The sequence below is a fragment of the Triturus cristatus genome, chromosome 4_2 (genome assembly GCF_964204655.1).
Source record: "Triturus cristatus chromosome 4_2, aTriCri1.1, whole genome shotgun sequence".
Classification (NCBI taxonomy): Eukaryota; Metazoa; Chordata; class Amphibia; order Caudata; family Salamandridae; genus Triturus; species Triturus cristatus.
This window is the reverse complement of record NC_140586.1, coordinates 126,764,449-126,778,805: the sequence shown is the minus strand read 5'-3', so window position 1 is coordinate 126,778,805 and position 14,357 is coordinate 126,764,449.

The following is a 14,357-nucleotide window of genomic DNA, read 5'->3' as shown; positions in this document are numbered from 1 at the left end:
AATAGCATATTAATAATTAATTTACAAAATATGTATTATTAAATACCAATTATTTAAAATAATTATTTATATAAATAACTTTAAATTACATCCCACACTATTCCCCCTTTAACACACAACACACTACACATACAAAATACACAATACATTTAAATATCAGTGTATCTATTATTTACAATTCATAATACATTCTTTATAATTAATATACTTATTATTTACAAATTTATACATATTAACTACCAAATTACAATTATTCACAAATTAATTATTAATTAACAATACATTAATTAGCAATAACAACAAATAACATGGAATAATAAATTATTTATATTTACTATATTTAACGTACTAATAAGAATTAAATACCAATTAATATTAAATTAACAATTAATTATTATTAATTACAAATAAATAAAAATTATCAGTAATTATTTGAATTTAATTACATCCCACCCTATTCCCCAATAAACCCACAACCCACTACACATAAAAATTCACATAATTAATTTAATCATCAATTAATCACTTAATAAAATTAAATCACCAATTAATTAGTAATTAACAATTAATTAATTAACAATACCAATAAAAAAATATTAATATTAAACTAATTATAACTTATATAATTAACCAATTAATAAAATTAATTTACAATTAATAATTAATTAACAATTAATTAATCAATTAATATATTTAATTAACAATTAGTAATTAATTAACAATTAATTAATCATAAATACCAATTAAACAATACATATTAATTAATTAATTATAATTAAATTACTTCCCACCCTATTCCCCTATAAACCCACAACCCGCTCTGATACTAAAACGCTAAATTATATTTTACATAATTATTAATCTCTAAACATTTATTTTTAAATGTATTAAAATACATTACAATAGTCTTTAACATACAAATAAAATACATATTAAAATACATTACACTAATAAAATATCGATATTCTTGACATCGAAATTTTTGATTACGATATTACTTACATCTATATTAATGACTTCGATATTATTAACTTCGATAATACTTACCTTGGGGTCGATATTCTGTCCATCGATATTCTTGACTTCGATATTCTTTACCTACGATATTTCCAACTCGATATACTTGTAGTTCGAAATTTAAAACTCGATATTTAGACTGCTCACCCCTTGTGTGCACTCATGGCTGGCTGCCTAGAGCAACTGCAGCTCGCATCTCCGCCTGAGGTAAAACATTTCTCCAATTTGGAAGCGCACCAGCTTCCAGTGTCACAGTCTTTTGCATACAGGGGATACTGCTCCCGCACTCGAGAAGGTGCTGATGGGTGCCTGAAGGTCTAATTTGGATTGTCAAAACCAAGTAACTCTTTTCTTCTGCTTACGGTGGTCCCAACAATCAAATCAAAGTGTCACCAGCGGTTGCAACGTGTATTGTTGGCAGGTGTAGTTTGAGTGGCTAAAGGGCTGGGTCACAAGACATGGACAAAACCTGTGATTTCTTGACCATTACAACTGTACGGGGTATGTGATATTGGAAATGGCTTGTACTATGCTAATGTGTTAGCGGGAAAGTGGAATATCTCTGACCAGCTTGCATATATGTTTCTGTCACTTTTGATGTCGGAGGGATTGCTTGGATTGTGAACACCTGGGGAAGTACACACATGGGTTTATGTTGCTTATGAGCTGAGGGGATAAGGGGTCAGGTGAATACCTAAGACTAGTACATATATGTTCATGCCATTCTGCCTATAATGGGAGAGATCCACAATTGCATATAAATGTAAAGCCTACATCCAATTTGTATGTCGTTTTGATTTCAATGTGTGTGTAATACAAAGACAAGTGTTTCACACATATGGTGTGAAGTCTTTTTGTAGTGTACTCAGTGAGTTGTGAGGGTGGAATTGTGCCAAAACTTTACAATTTGACCTTGAGGATAAGCCTGCCGGCTCTGTGCAAAGCTACCCAAGGGTGAGCACAGGTTATTGAACAGGTGTATCATACTCATCCTATCTAGGACGATTAATTCTGTCTGGCTTTGAGGCATCCCAACCAGCCAGAAAGCTCTGGGTCTAACAGTTACCTAAGGCAACTATAGCTCTTGCCCTAAGGTAACTATAACTCTCGCCCTTACCATGCACTGCTAATTACCCCTTATATTACATCACTCATGACATCTTATATGACATCATTGATAATATCACTGCAACATTTGGGGTGAAATTATTGATGAAGAAATGTGTGTGGTGGGGGCGCAAGTTACAGTTACCTTAGGAAATGAGTTATAGTTATTTGAGATAACTATACCTATAACTACTGAATTCTTATGGTTGTATGTGTGTGAAATCTGAACCTAACTATAACGATCCTGTAATCTTGGGTTTATTTTCGTGACTTTCTAAGGCTCTTGAAATTCTTCTTCCTAACTATAACATCCCTGTAACCATTGTTTTCTTTGGGTGAATTTCTAAGGTTTATTAAATTCTATTCCCTAACTATTATGTCCCTGTAACCTTTGTTTTTTTCAGTGAACATATATAGTGATCAAGACCACGGCTGTGGTTGAAACGCGTCTTCTCTCTGTGGATTCAAAGTTGCATTCACGTGCTGCAAAATGTACATATTTAATGGCAAGTTTGAAACTACGCGTTTCGGCTTTACGCCTTGATCACGCTTAACGAAAGCTCATTATTACCATGGTTATATTCACTGCCTTCAAGGAATAAAAGAAGGACTAATCACAAAACCCGTGTATGTACAATACTATCCATTATGGCGGCTATTTTATAATGTATAAGGCTGAGTTCATTTCTATGTGTAACATAGCTTAGATAATATAAATATGTACACCATAAGTCAGCAAATACCAGATAGATGCAGCCAATGCTCCATTTATTTCCAAATCATTTCGGTCCACAAATCAAGCGCAAACCAATCAACGCGTTTCGTTAACTTCTGTTCACTTGATCACGGTTGTTACCATTGAAAAAAACATTACATTATAAACAGGTGTGATACCAGGAAATGTCATGACTTCATTTCCTGTTGGTCACGGGGTTTTCAATCCCAGACTTCTGGGAGATATAGTCCCCTTTGTTGCATTGCACATTATTCATGAGCAGGCTTAAAATAAACAAATAACCACGTCTAATAATGACGATTTTAAACATTAGCAACATTAAACTCTTTGTACATATTGTTATGTGCCGCTTTATAAACAAAGCTCAATATTTTTACTCTCATAGTGATGTCTCAAATTACCATTCTTAATTTAAATCATGCCCTCTAGTGGGCAGTCCCGCTTATTTAAATGTTTTAAGGGCCCTAATTGGCCTTTCACGCTTAATCTGTGTCGGTTACATTCATGAGTTTTTTACCATTGTTCATGGTTAAGAGACAAACCACATGAGTTCGATCCTTTAACCCAAAGGTCCAAAATGTATTGCGTATAATCCATCTTTGTAGTTCCACATGATTATGATCATCTTTCCTCGCTAGAGATGTATGTACAGTTCTTCCGACTGGTTCAGGCCAAACGGTGTCATGCTCCTAAAGTTTATGATATGCCGTGATTCTTTCTGTCGCAGTAGTTTCTCCCGATTTCCTCCTCGTACACTGATAGGTATGGTTTCTATTCCATAAAAACTCAGAGACTTCCAATTGCTATTATGGTGGGTTTCCATGTGTTTTGCCACTGCGTTATTTTTATCCTTATTCTTTGTGGCCCGTGTGGGTTCCAAGATTCTTTTCTTCAAATCACATATGGTGCTTCCCACGTATTTTAATTTACATGGGCATTCTATTATATAGATTGCGTATTGACTTTTGCATGATATCAATTGTTTGATTTATCAAACTTTATTGTTCACCATTGTTATTTCGCTTGTTGGTTTTGCGATTTGACACACCTTGCAATTTTGGCATTTGATAAACCCTTTTTTTCTTAGCAAAGTCTCTTTCGCTTTACTTGATTTAAAATGACTGTGCACCAGTCGATCTTTTCGGTTTTTAGCTCTCCTGTACGTTATTATTGGTTTAGATCCCATTACTTTTCCCATGATACCGTCTAATTGTAATATTTTCCAATTCTTTTTGATAATACCCACAATTTCCTTTGATTCCTGGGTGTAATCCAATATCAATCTTATTGGTTCTTCAATGGGTTCTTGTTCTTTTTTTGATGATGATAAACATTCCTCCCGAGATTTTTGGTTGGCTTTGTTCCAACAATGCTTTACCGGATGTTTGTTGTACTTCCTCTTTATGAACCTTTTTATTGTTCCTGCGCTCTGTTTTCTCCATTCCTCATCCTCACTGCATATCCTTCGAAGGCCGAGAAATTCTCCATAGGGTATGCTTGATATCAGTGAGGGTTGGTGGAAACTCGTTGCTTCAAGGGTGGCATTCATTGCTGTGCTTTTTCGATATAAGGTGGACTCCAGGCAATTATTTTTCACATATATTTCAGCGTCCAGGAAAGTAACTTTTTCCTTGTTTATTTCATATGTAAACTTTAAGTTTGTTACACTGTTGTTGAGAATCTCAAAATAATCCTGGAATTCCTCCTCATTTCCATTTATGAAACGTGTCCATTTAATTATTTTCTTAGTGTCTTGTTCATGTTTTTTGTTCCAGGCCACCTCCCGCTCCCACCAACCCATTACCAAGCAGGCGTAGCTCAGGCTAAATGAAAGGCCCATAGCCGCCCCATTCTTTTGTCGATAGAGATCATCTCCAAATAAAAAAATATTGCAAGTGAGGCATGAGAAGATCATGTCCAATAACATTTCATTGTGTTCTTTATAATGAATGTTTCTTTCCTGCAGAAAGTAACGAATTGCTTTCAGGCCCAAATCATTGTCAATGTTAGTATACAGAGCAATTACGTCCATTGTTATTAGATAAAAATTTCTTTGCCAAACCACATCTTGTAAGGATTTTAGGAGGTCAGTTGTGTCTCTAATATATGACTGTAATTCCGCTACATTTGGGATGAGAAAATAATCAATATAGTTGGCCATTGGTTCGAAATAAGGAGCCTTTAGCAGATAAAATAGGTCTTCCTGGAGGTTCTTTCTGATTTTTGTGTATTTTCGGGAGAAAATACATGGTCGCCAATTTTGGAAAGTCCACTGATAAGTACTTCCGCTCTTCTTCATCTATCAGGTTTTTAGAGGTTCAAAAATTCAATTATTTCTCAATTTCCAACTTGAAAGTCATTATGGGGTCTGTATGTAATTTTTCATAATACATGTCATTTTGTAATTGCCGCAATGCCTCTGAGATATATAAAGTTCGATCCCATATTACAACATTGCCCCCTTTGTCCGCCATTTTAATTTCTATTTCCTTGTCATTGGCCAATTTTTCCAAGGCCTCCCTTTCCGGGTTTGTTAAGTTGTCTTTATATTGGGATTTGTCGATTTTATAAAGATCATGAATAATGGCCTCTTGAAAGACGTCAATTTTGTTTCCAGGGGGTAGCTGGGGGTAGAACTTGGATTTTGATCGTTTTTTACTAAGACCTGCCCCAAATTGTGGAATCGCTGTTTCCAGGGGTATCTCTTCCCCTTCCTCTGCATTTAGATTTAGTAATGTTAGATAATCTTTAGATTCCTTTGCCAATAAGGTAGATGTGGGGGTTTCCATCGTACGGGTGGTCTTAGATTTTTTGGGATTCTCCCAAAAATATTTTGCCAGTTTTATCTTTCGTATGTATAAGTAGAGATCTACTCTTGTTTGCGCTAGGTCAATTTTTTGTACTGGACAGAAATGTATTCCTCTTTTTAAGAGCGAGATTTCAGGTCCCGATAATTCCCGCTTTGAGAGGTTGACTACTTGAAGTTTGTTATTTATTGCTCCTTCCTCTGCCTCATACTTCGGGTCTTCGTACCAATCCTTTCGCTCGAGGTGCTTGGTTCTTCTTCCCCTTCGTTGCGTTTTCTTTGGTACCAGGTTTTCCCTCTTCCCCTTCCTCTTGTTTGTCTTTGCGCCATTTGGTTTTGTTCCCATTGGCGTTGTTGAAGGACAAGGCGCATGTCCCCTAAAAAATTTGACCTTGCAGCATCTGTTGTTATTTCTGATTCTTCCGTACTCAATTCCGTGGAGGTCAGGGAGGAAAAGCTGCTGGATGTTCCTGCAAAGGTGCCGCCCATTCCCTGTTGTTTAAATGGGTCAAATTTCCGTGTGAACGTAAATATTCTTCCTTCAGCGTAGTCATTTGTGTCTCGGACGAATTTGTTGTGTTTTCTCTGACGAACCACATCTTCATATTTATTGATTTGACATTGTAAGTCATCTTTAAATTTTTGCATTTCTGCATTGAGTTTCAGATTTTCCAACTCTTTTTCTGTTTCTTGTAGTTGTTCCTTGATTTTATTTAAGGAAATTTCAATGTGTTTCACTAGTATTTTGATTAATCCAAGTGACGAATTTAAAGTATGTTCTCCCCACTCTTGTAAAAGGTCATTTGTCGAATCTTGGTGGTTAGGCATTAACATGATTCTTAGTCCTCTAGGGACTCTTCCCACTTCCAAGTATTTCTGAAGAGTTATCAATTCCCAAGATTTATTAATTTCTTTTTTACTTAACCTTTCCCATAGGCGTATTTTGCTCTTGGTATCCATTTTTTCAGATGTATTTGTTTTTTGTGATTCTTTATGTAAATTTCCTTTTTCAAACATGGTCGTTAGCTGTTCCTGTCTTTTAGCCTCTCGTTTTTCCATTTTGCGTTTTGTGTGGACCTGCTGTTTTAGTAATAATTATGGTGCGCACACGTGTAACATTTACATTTGACCCGTCTTGATTTTATTCTTAAGGCCGGGTTCGCTGTTGAGATTTCGCAACAAAGTTTTAGTAGTGTTGAGATTTTATAAAGCCTTTTCCATTGAAATTATTGCTTGCAATCACACACTGACTTCGTGCTTCAGTCCCACTTCATAGCCGATGATTCCCTGATATTCACTGAGGATGTTTAGCAATTGTAGTTCACAGCGCGACAAGCATCAAGGGTTACAACGCCGTCTCTTACCTCAAGTCTCGGCTCCGAGCGGCGTGTTTTCACTTGAAGAGGCGCTAATTGCTCCACAGATAGTCTTTCATTTATCGGCGTGCACCATGCCGGTTTTAAAAATGCATCCAAAGCGGTTCAGGGTCCCGGTGTTCCTGGCGCTCATTGAAGGTGCATCACCCTTGCGGTTGAACCAAACCGCTAAATATCAAACACAATTTTCTCCAGGAAAGAAGAAAGGATAGGGTCGCACTCCAGCGGTCTTTTTGTAATTCAATGCTCCATTTATTTCCAAATCATTTCGGTCCACAAATCAAGCGCAAACCAACCAACACGTTTCGTTAACTTCTGTTAACTTGATCACGGTTGTTACCATTGAAAAAAACATTAAATTTTAAACAGGTGTGATACCAGGAAATGTCATGACTTCATTTCCTGTTGGTCACGGGGTTTTCAATCCCAGACTTCTGGGAGATATAGTCCCCTTTGTTGCATTATAAATTATTCATGAGCAGGCTTAAAATAAACAAATAACCACGTCTAATAATGACGATTTTAAACATTAGCAACATTAAACTCTTTGTACATATTGTTATGTGCCGCTTTATAAACAAAGCTCAATATTGTTACTCTCATAGTGATGTCTCAAATTACCATTCTTAATTTAAATCATGCTCAATGAGCGCCAGGAACACCGGGACTCTGAACCGCTTTGGATGCATATATATATATATTCAATGAAAAAACCAAAGGTTTCACACATGTTATAGTTAGCTGGACATTTCACTCGTAAAAAACCAATGAAATTCCCCCGTTCTAGTTAGTTCAGCTAACTATAACTCGCGCGCCCGCAATGCACTGCTGATGACGTCACATATTACATCACTCATGACATGGTCAGTGACATCACTCATGACATCACTGATGACATCTCAAATGACATCACTGATGACATCACTGATGACATCATCCAGAGAATGTGTGTTTTTCTGAAAATTACATATGTTTTATATATGTATATCTCAAGGTCGATGGAAGAATAAATGGGTATATAAGTGTCTAAATGGATGAATTGTTTTTGAAAAATTGATTGTATAACTGACTGATTAAGTGTATCTTAGTGAATACATGGCTTAGTGAGTAATGTTTAAATATGTAAATATCTGTATCAGTCTCTCACTTTGTGTATAAGTGGCTGCATGGGTTGGTGAGTAGCTACATGAGTGTCTATATAGGTTATTAGTTGGTTTTTTGAGTATCAGTGTCTGATGTCTGTATGGTTCGGTGGGGGGTATTACGTAGTGCATAGGTGCATGAATGAATGACTCACTCTTTGTATGTGTTGAAGACAGCATGTGTGCAGGACTCTATGGGTGGATGAGTGTGTGCATGGGTGTGTTAGTGAGTGAATGACTGTCTCAATAGTGTCTCTATGAGTAACTACATATGTTTTAAACTAGTATATGTGACTATTGGTGTATATAAGCGAGTATATGTGAGAGTGAGAGATTGGAAGAGTTCCTGTATGAATAAGTATGTGTTTCTATAAGTGATTGTTTAAAAGACTAAGTATGTGTAAGTTTCTGTAGAAGTAAGTGTGGCGGTGTGTGCATAACTGTATATGCAAGTAAATGTATGTTTGATTCTTTATTAGCATGAGTGACTATGTGTGTGAGTACCTCTATGGATGAGTGGCATTGTGTAACAGGATGTATACGTGTATGAGTACATATGATGAGTGAGTACATGTATGAGTGACTGTATAGGACTGTTGGTGAATGAGTGGATGTGTATTTGGATCTTAGAATTACTGTATAGGTTGTTGTAACTGGTATTGGTATGTCCATTGTTTTTAAAATTTTAATTTCTATTTTTGAATGTGTGTATCAAAGGTTATATTAGGGGAAGAGGAGGTCTGCCACTCTATCACAAGGATGATGTCATAAGTGATGTCATCAGTGATGTCATTTGAGATGTCATCAGTGATGTCATGAGTGATGTCACTGACCATGTCATGAGTGATGTAATATGTGACGTCATCAGCAGTGCATTGCGGGCGCGCGAGTTATAGTTAGCTGAACTAACTATAACGGGGGAATTTCATTGGTTTTTTACGAGTGAAATGTCCAGCTAACTATAACATGTGTGAAACCTTTGGTTTTTTCATTGAATTTCTAAGGTTTTTTAAATGCTAATTCCTAACTATAACGTGTGTGAAACCCATTGTTTTTTCAGTGAATTTGCAAGGTTTTTTAAATGCTAATTCCTAACTATAACGTGTGTGAAACCCATGGTTTTTTCAGTGAATTTGCAAGGTTTTTTAAATGCTAATTTTTTTTTTTTCTTCTATTTTTTTAAACATATTTTTATTTTAATTTTCTATCCTTTTATAAAGACTATGGTTACATTTTTAAAATTCTTTAATATGTTTTTTTTAATATATTTTATAAAATAAACATGTAAAATTTATTTGCAGTACATTTTTTCCTTTTTTTTATTTTTGTTTTTAGTACGCGTACCGTAAGCTTACGGTAAGCGTACGGTTTACGCAACGTCCGTTATTTATCTACGCTGTTTGCGTATATTTACGCAATTTGCGTAGCCGCGCGTACTCTGCGTGGGACGTGTACGCGTGTACGCTACACGCGCATGTTACGCGGAAGTGTCGGGGAGTGACTGTTAAGCGCATGCACGCAAGCGCGTGTCTTTTTTACGCGCATGCGTACTTTTGCCGTAAGCGCACCGTAAGCCTACCGTAAGCGTACGGTAGGTCATGTGATCATGAAACACAACTTTTGATTGGTTGAAACTACTTTCAGTTCTAGAACTCTCCTACACCACACCCATTCCCCTCATTTCTGCTTGTGATCCCTTAGGAGAAGGAGCTGGGTTGTCTTTGTGATACGATGGCAGAACAGCAGAGCTCTTCTGAGAGTGAGGCTAGCACTAGCAGCACTACCTTGAGGCAGAGAGCGAGGAAACAAAAGACCTCTTATGTATGGGATTATTTTACTTTTCCTGAAGGCCAGCAAAAGGTAAATGCACCCTTAGTAACTTGTAAGCTGTGTAAGCGTGTACTTTCAAGAGGTAATCCTGACAGGAAGTATTCCTTTGGGAATCATACCATGATGAGACACCTCAAGGATGTACACAGAAGGACACATGCTCGACTTACTGGAGGTAACCCTTCAGTAAGTCAACCAAGCACATCCACAGCAGCTCAGCCTGGACCATCATCTGCAGAGCCGAGTCCTTCTTCTGCAGGTCAGGTGAGCCCTTCATCTGTGGGGGGAGCATCTCCTTTTTCTGGCCCTCTGGAAATTAACCCTCGGTTTGCGAGGGTTGAAGTACGGTGCGCCCATTGTCATGATCTAATTACTTATAGGGAGACCAGTGTTTCCCTGGTGAACAGTAAAATAGATCAGCACACTTGTCGTACCGTCTAATATTCCCAATCTTTCTTTCCTCTGTCCCTGCATGAACACAACGGCTCTTTTAAGAGCCAACCTTATCTTTCATCTTTTTTTTATATATGTTTTTAAAAACTTTTTTTATTATTTTTTTTACCGTACGCGTACGGTGCGCGTAATTTTTTTTTTTTTTTTAAAAACACTAAAAATCAATTATCACATTACAAGGTCCTTGAGAGACTACAATTATTATTATTGACTTACCATACCCACTCAAAAAAATATTTATTCAGTTGTTTTTTAAAAAAAATTGCTTTAAAAATGGTTCTAGTTTTCGAAAATTTTCTATATCAATCTGAAAAAAAAGAAAAAAGTATTAATATTTTTAAAACATTTTATAATACAGTACACATATTTACATATTTATCAAAAAATATTTTTGCCTTATTTTTGCTGTTTTCAGAATATATTGCATTTCACTATAAATTGTGAAAGCAATTGCATTCATCATTTAACAGCGGGCAAAAAAAAATAACAATCTCAAAGATTGTATTAAAAAAGCCCAGAATCTCTTTTTACTTAAACTTAACATTATAGAAATGCATAATATTCTAAAAAAATATCATCTAATAGCAATACTTATTTCTTTAAAATACCGTATGATATTTTTGTTTCAGAAGTATAATCACAATATTATATCTCAAATAACTCCACAATACATCTGGTTGCATTTTCTTTAGGCCAAATAGTAATTTTAAAATTCTTTTTTGATTAAATTTCCAATGGTAATGCAATAAAATTCTAAAGTTTTATTTGTACAGATCTCACCGATTCTCTGTAACATATTGGTTCCCGAAAGATTTATTAATAATTTATTAAGTCCACAATAGAATTGGTTACCTTTCCACATGGCCAAATAGTAATTTAAAAAATCTTTTTTGAAAAAATTTCCAATGGCACTCCAATAACATTCCAAAATTTAAATTGTGCAGATGTTACAGATTTTCTCTAAATTTTTGGTTTTCGAAAGTTTCATTAAAAATTAAAAAAGTCCACATTACAATTGGTTATCTTTCCATTAGGCCAAATGATAATTTAAAAAAACTTTATTTTTGAAAATTCCAATGGTAATCCAATGAAATGGTAAAATTGTTTTGTCCAGATCTTGCCAAGTCTCTCTAAAATTTAGGTTTCAGGAAGATTAGATAGGAATTTGCTAAATCAAAAGGCAAACGTTGCTTAAAAACCAATTGGGAATCATTACACAGTGTCCAGCCTTTTTCGCATTTAAGATAAACTGTGTAATGTCCAGAAGTAACAGTAGGTCCTTCATGGAAAATTATTGCAACTGTTACAAAAGTTTTTCCTGAAATTGATAATTGCTGTCCTGTAAACTTCTTTATTAAAGTATCCAATTTTGAACCATCAGCTCTACATCGTTGCATCATTAAAATTACATACTGTCCGTATTCCTTTAAAATTAATGTTGAAAACATGTCAGATTGATACAAACCGCATTGTATGCTATGATTAGCATCTTTAACTAATTTAGCAAAAGTGACTGTTTTACTCTCTGGCAATGTCAAAAAAATAAACCTTTCATTATCAACATTAGAGCCACATATATTATAACAGTTTTCACAACTATGTTCCCATTTATAAGAGAGACCAAATAAATTATCAATTGCAACTTCTTCTTCTTCCAGTACCTGAAGAAAAAACATCAAAAATTCGTGTGCATCTTGCTGTTCATTTTGAGAAAACTGTGTTCGTCCTGAACATACATCTAAAAGTTTTCTAATTTCAGTAGCACTTTCTATTTGAGTTTTATCATTACTCAGCTTTTGAAAAAGGAGACTCAGCTCAGAACAGAATCTTTTTCCCTGATTTACTATTATCTGCTCTTGCAAACTTTCCAGATAAAATGCAACATTCAGCACTACATTAGCGTAGCAGTTGACACCAGAGCTATTTTCAAAATGACATCCTACAACCTGTTCTTCTTTTTCCTTACTCTTTTTGCTTGCAATTACATCACTCCTCTTTTTTTTCCTCCTCTCTACATCTTCATTACAGATATTCTCATTTCTCCTTTTACGAGAAACTACACGTTTCTCCAACACAGGATACTGACCTAAATGAGGAGCATAGCTTCTTCTTAATCTATTATACTCCTTTACACAATTTGTATCAGCACTAACTTTTGAGTCATCAAAGTCTATCATGAATAAACCTGATAATGTTTTCACTCGTGACAAAGCAACATATGCCATACCTTCTTTGAACACAGTTGAACCAATGTTCACAAATGCACAATCTACAGTCAATCCTTGAGACTTGTGAATAGTTACAGCATATGCTAGCGAAAACGGAAACTGCTTCCTACGTACATATAAGTCTTTCACAAGCATGAAACGAACTGTACAACGACAAATGTCTTTAACTTCTTCTATCTGATCAAATTTTATTTTTAAACATTCAATTCCATCTTTTTTCTGATAATTAATAAAACCCACAACTCTTCCCATAGCTCCATTAACTAAACCTTTTTCAACATCCAAATTTCTCCTTAAAAATACTCTACAGTTCATGCAAACATATAGATTTTTTTCTAATCCAGCTGTTTTGGAAATGTTCTTCTCTAGTGAATCCAATTTATTTTTCAGTGTGCCTGTTACTGTGACAGTAATTCTTCCATCCTCAATTTTGTCCACTGCTTCCAATTTCCTGATCTCTTCCTTTTCCAATTTCAAAAGCTCCTCATTGAATATTGAGCATTCACGTAGAGTTGGCATTAAGCAGATGACACTTTTGTTTTCTGCAATGTTCTTGTATATCTTCTCTGCAACTATTTCTTCCTTTGGAAATAAATTATGTAGCAGCCGACTCTGTAATGCTTTTTTGCCAACTTCTGTGAGTAGTCCAATTCTGATATCTTTCAGAATACTTCCATATTCTTCATCGCTTGCTTGCCTCATATTAGTAGTAAGTTCCTTGTACTCAAAGAAGGACCAAATATTTGTATTTCCGATGCTTCCCAATGACTTCTTCGTGTCTTCATGTGTGACAGTATTAAACACTGGTTGTCCTTTAACTGGAGTAAGTTGCAAAAGATCTCCAAAAACTATGACGTGTTTTCCACCAAATAACATGTCATAGTCTGTCTTCAAAATTTGCTGCATTCTTAAATGCACAAAGGCAAGCATTAAGTTTGAAACCATGCTCACCTCATCAATAATGAGAACTTGCATCTTCTTCAATACTCTTGAAACTTCCAAGGATGCTTCTCCAGTTAGCTTGTTGTATTGTATTTTGTTCTCATGCTCCACTGGTAACATTAGCAAACGATGTAAAGTGATTCCTTTTATGTTATATGCTGCTAACCCAGTTGGAGCAGTAACCACACAAGACAAAGTAGAATCCGTTTTTTGCTGTAGGTAGCTTCTGATGACTTTAATTAGGAAACTTTTTCCAGTTCCAGCTTGTCCGCTTACATACATCCTGATTGGATAAAATGATGTGCATGAGCACTCTTTTTTTTCATGTAGAAATCCGTGATCAATTTTTTTTCTGATCTCTTCATAAATTTGTTGCTGCTCTTCATTCAGTTGTCTTTCCAAATTTTGTAAGTTTATAAATTCTTCTTGAGCTTGATTCATAGCCGTTTCCACTTCATTCATGGCTATTGATGCTTCATTTTCAACGATTGGTTGTCCTAGGGGATCTTGACTGAGTGTTTCTGAACTTTGGCTGTCCTGAGAACTGTCTCTAGCTATTTCAGCTGCAATTGTAATTTCCTGTTCAATTTCTTCATTTAACATTTGCAGATAACTTGAGAATGTACTGCATTGTATGCTGTCTTTGCAAGCATTAAAAGAATCTTCATAGCTTTGAAATTCTCCCAGTAGTTCATCCTCTGTACGCCATGGTTTAAACAA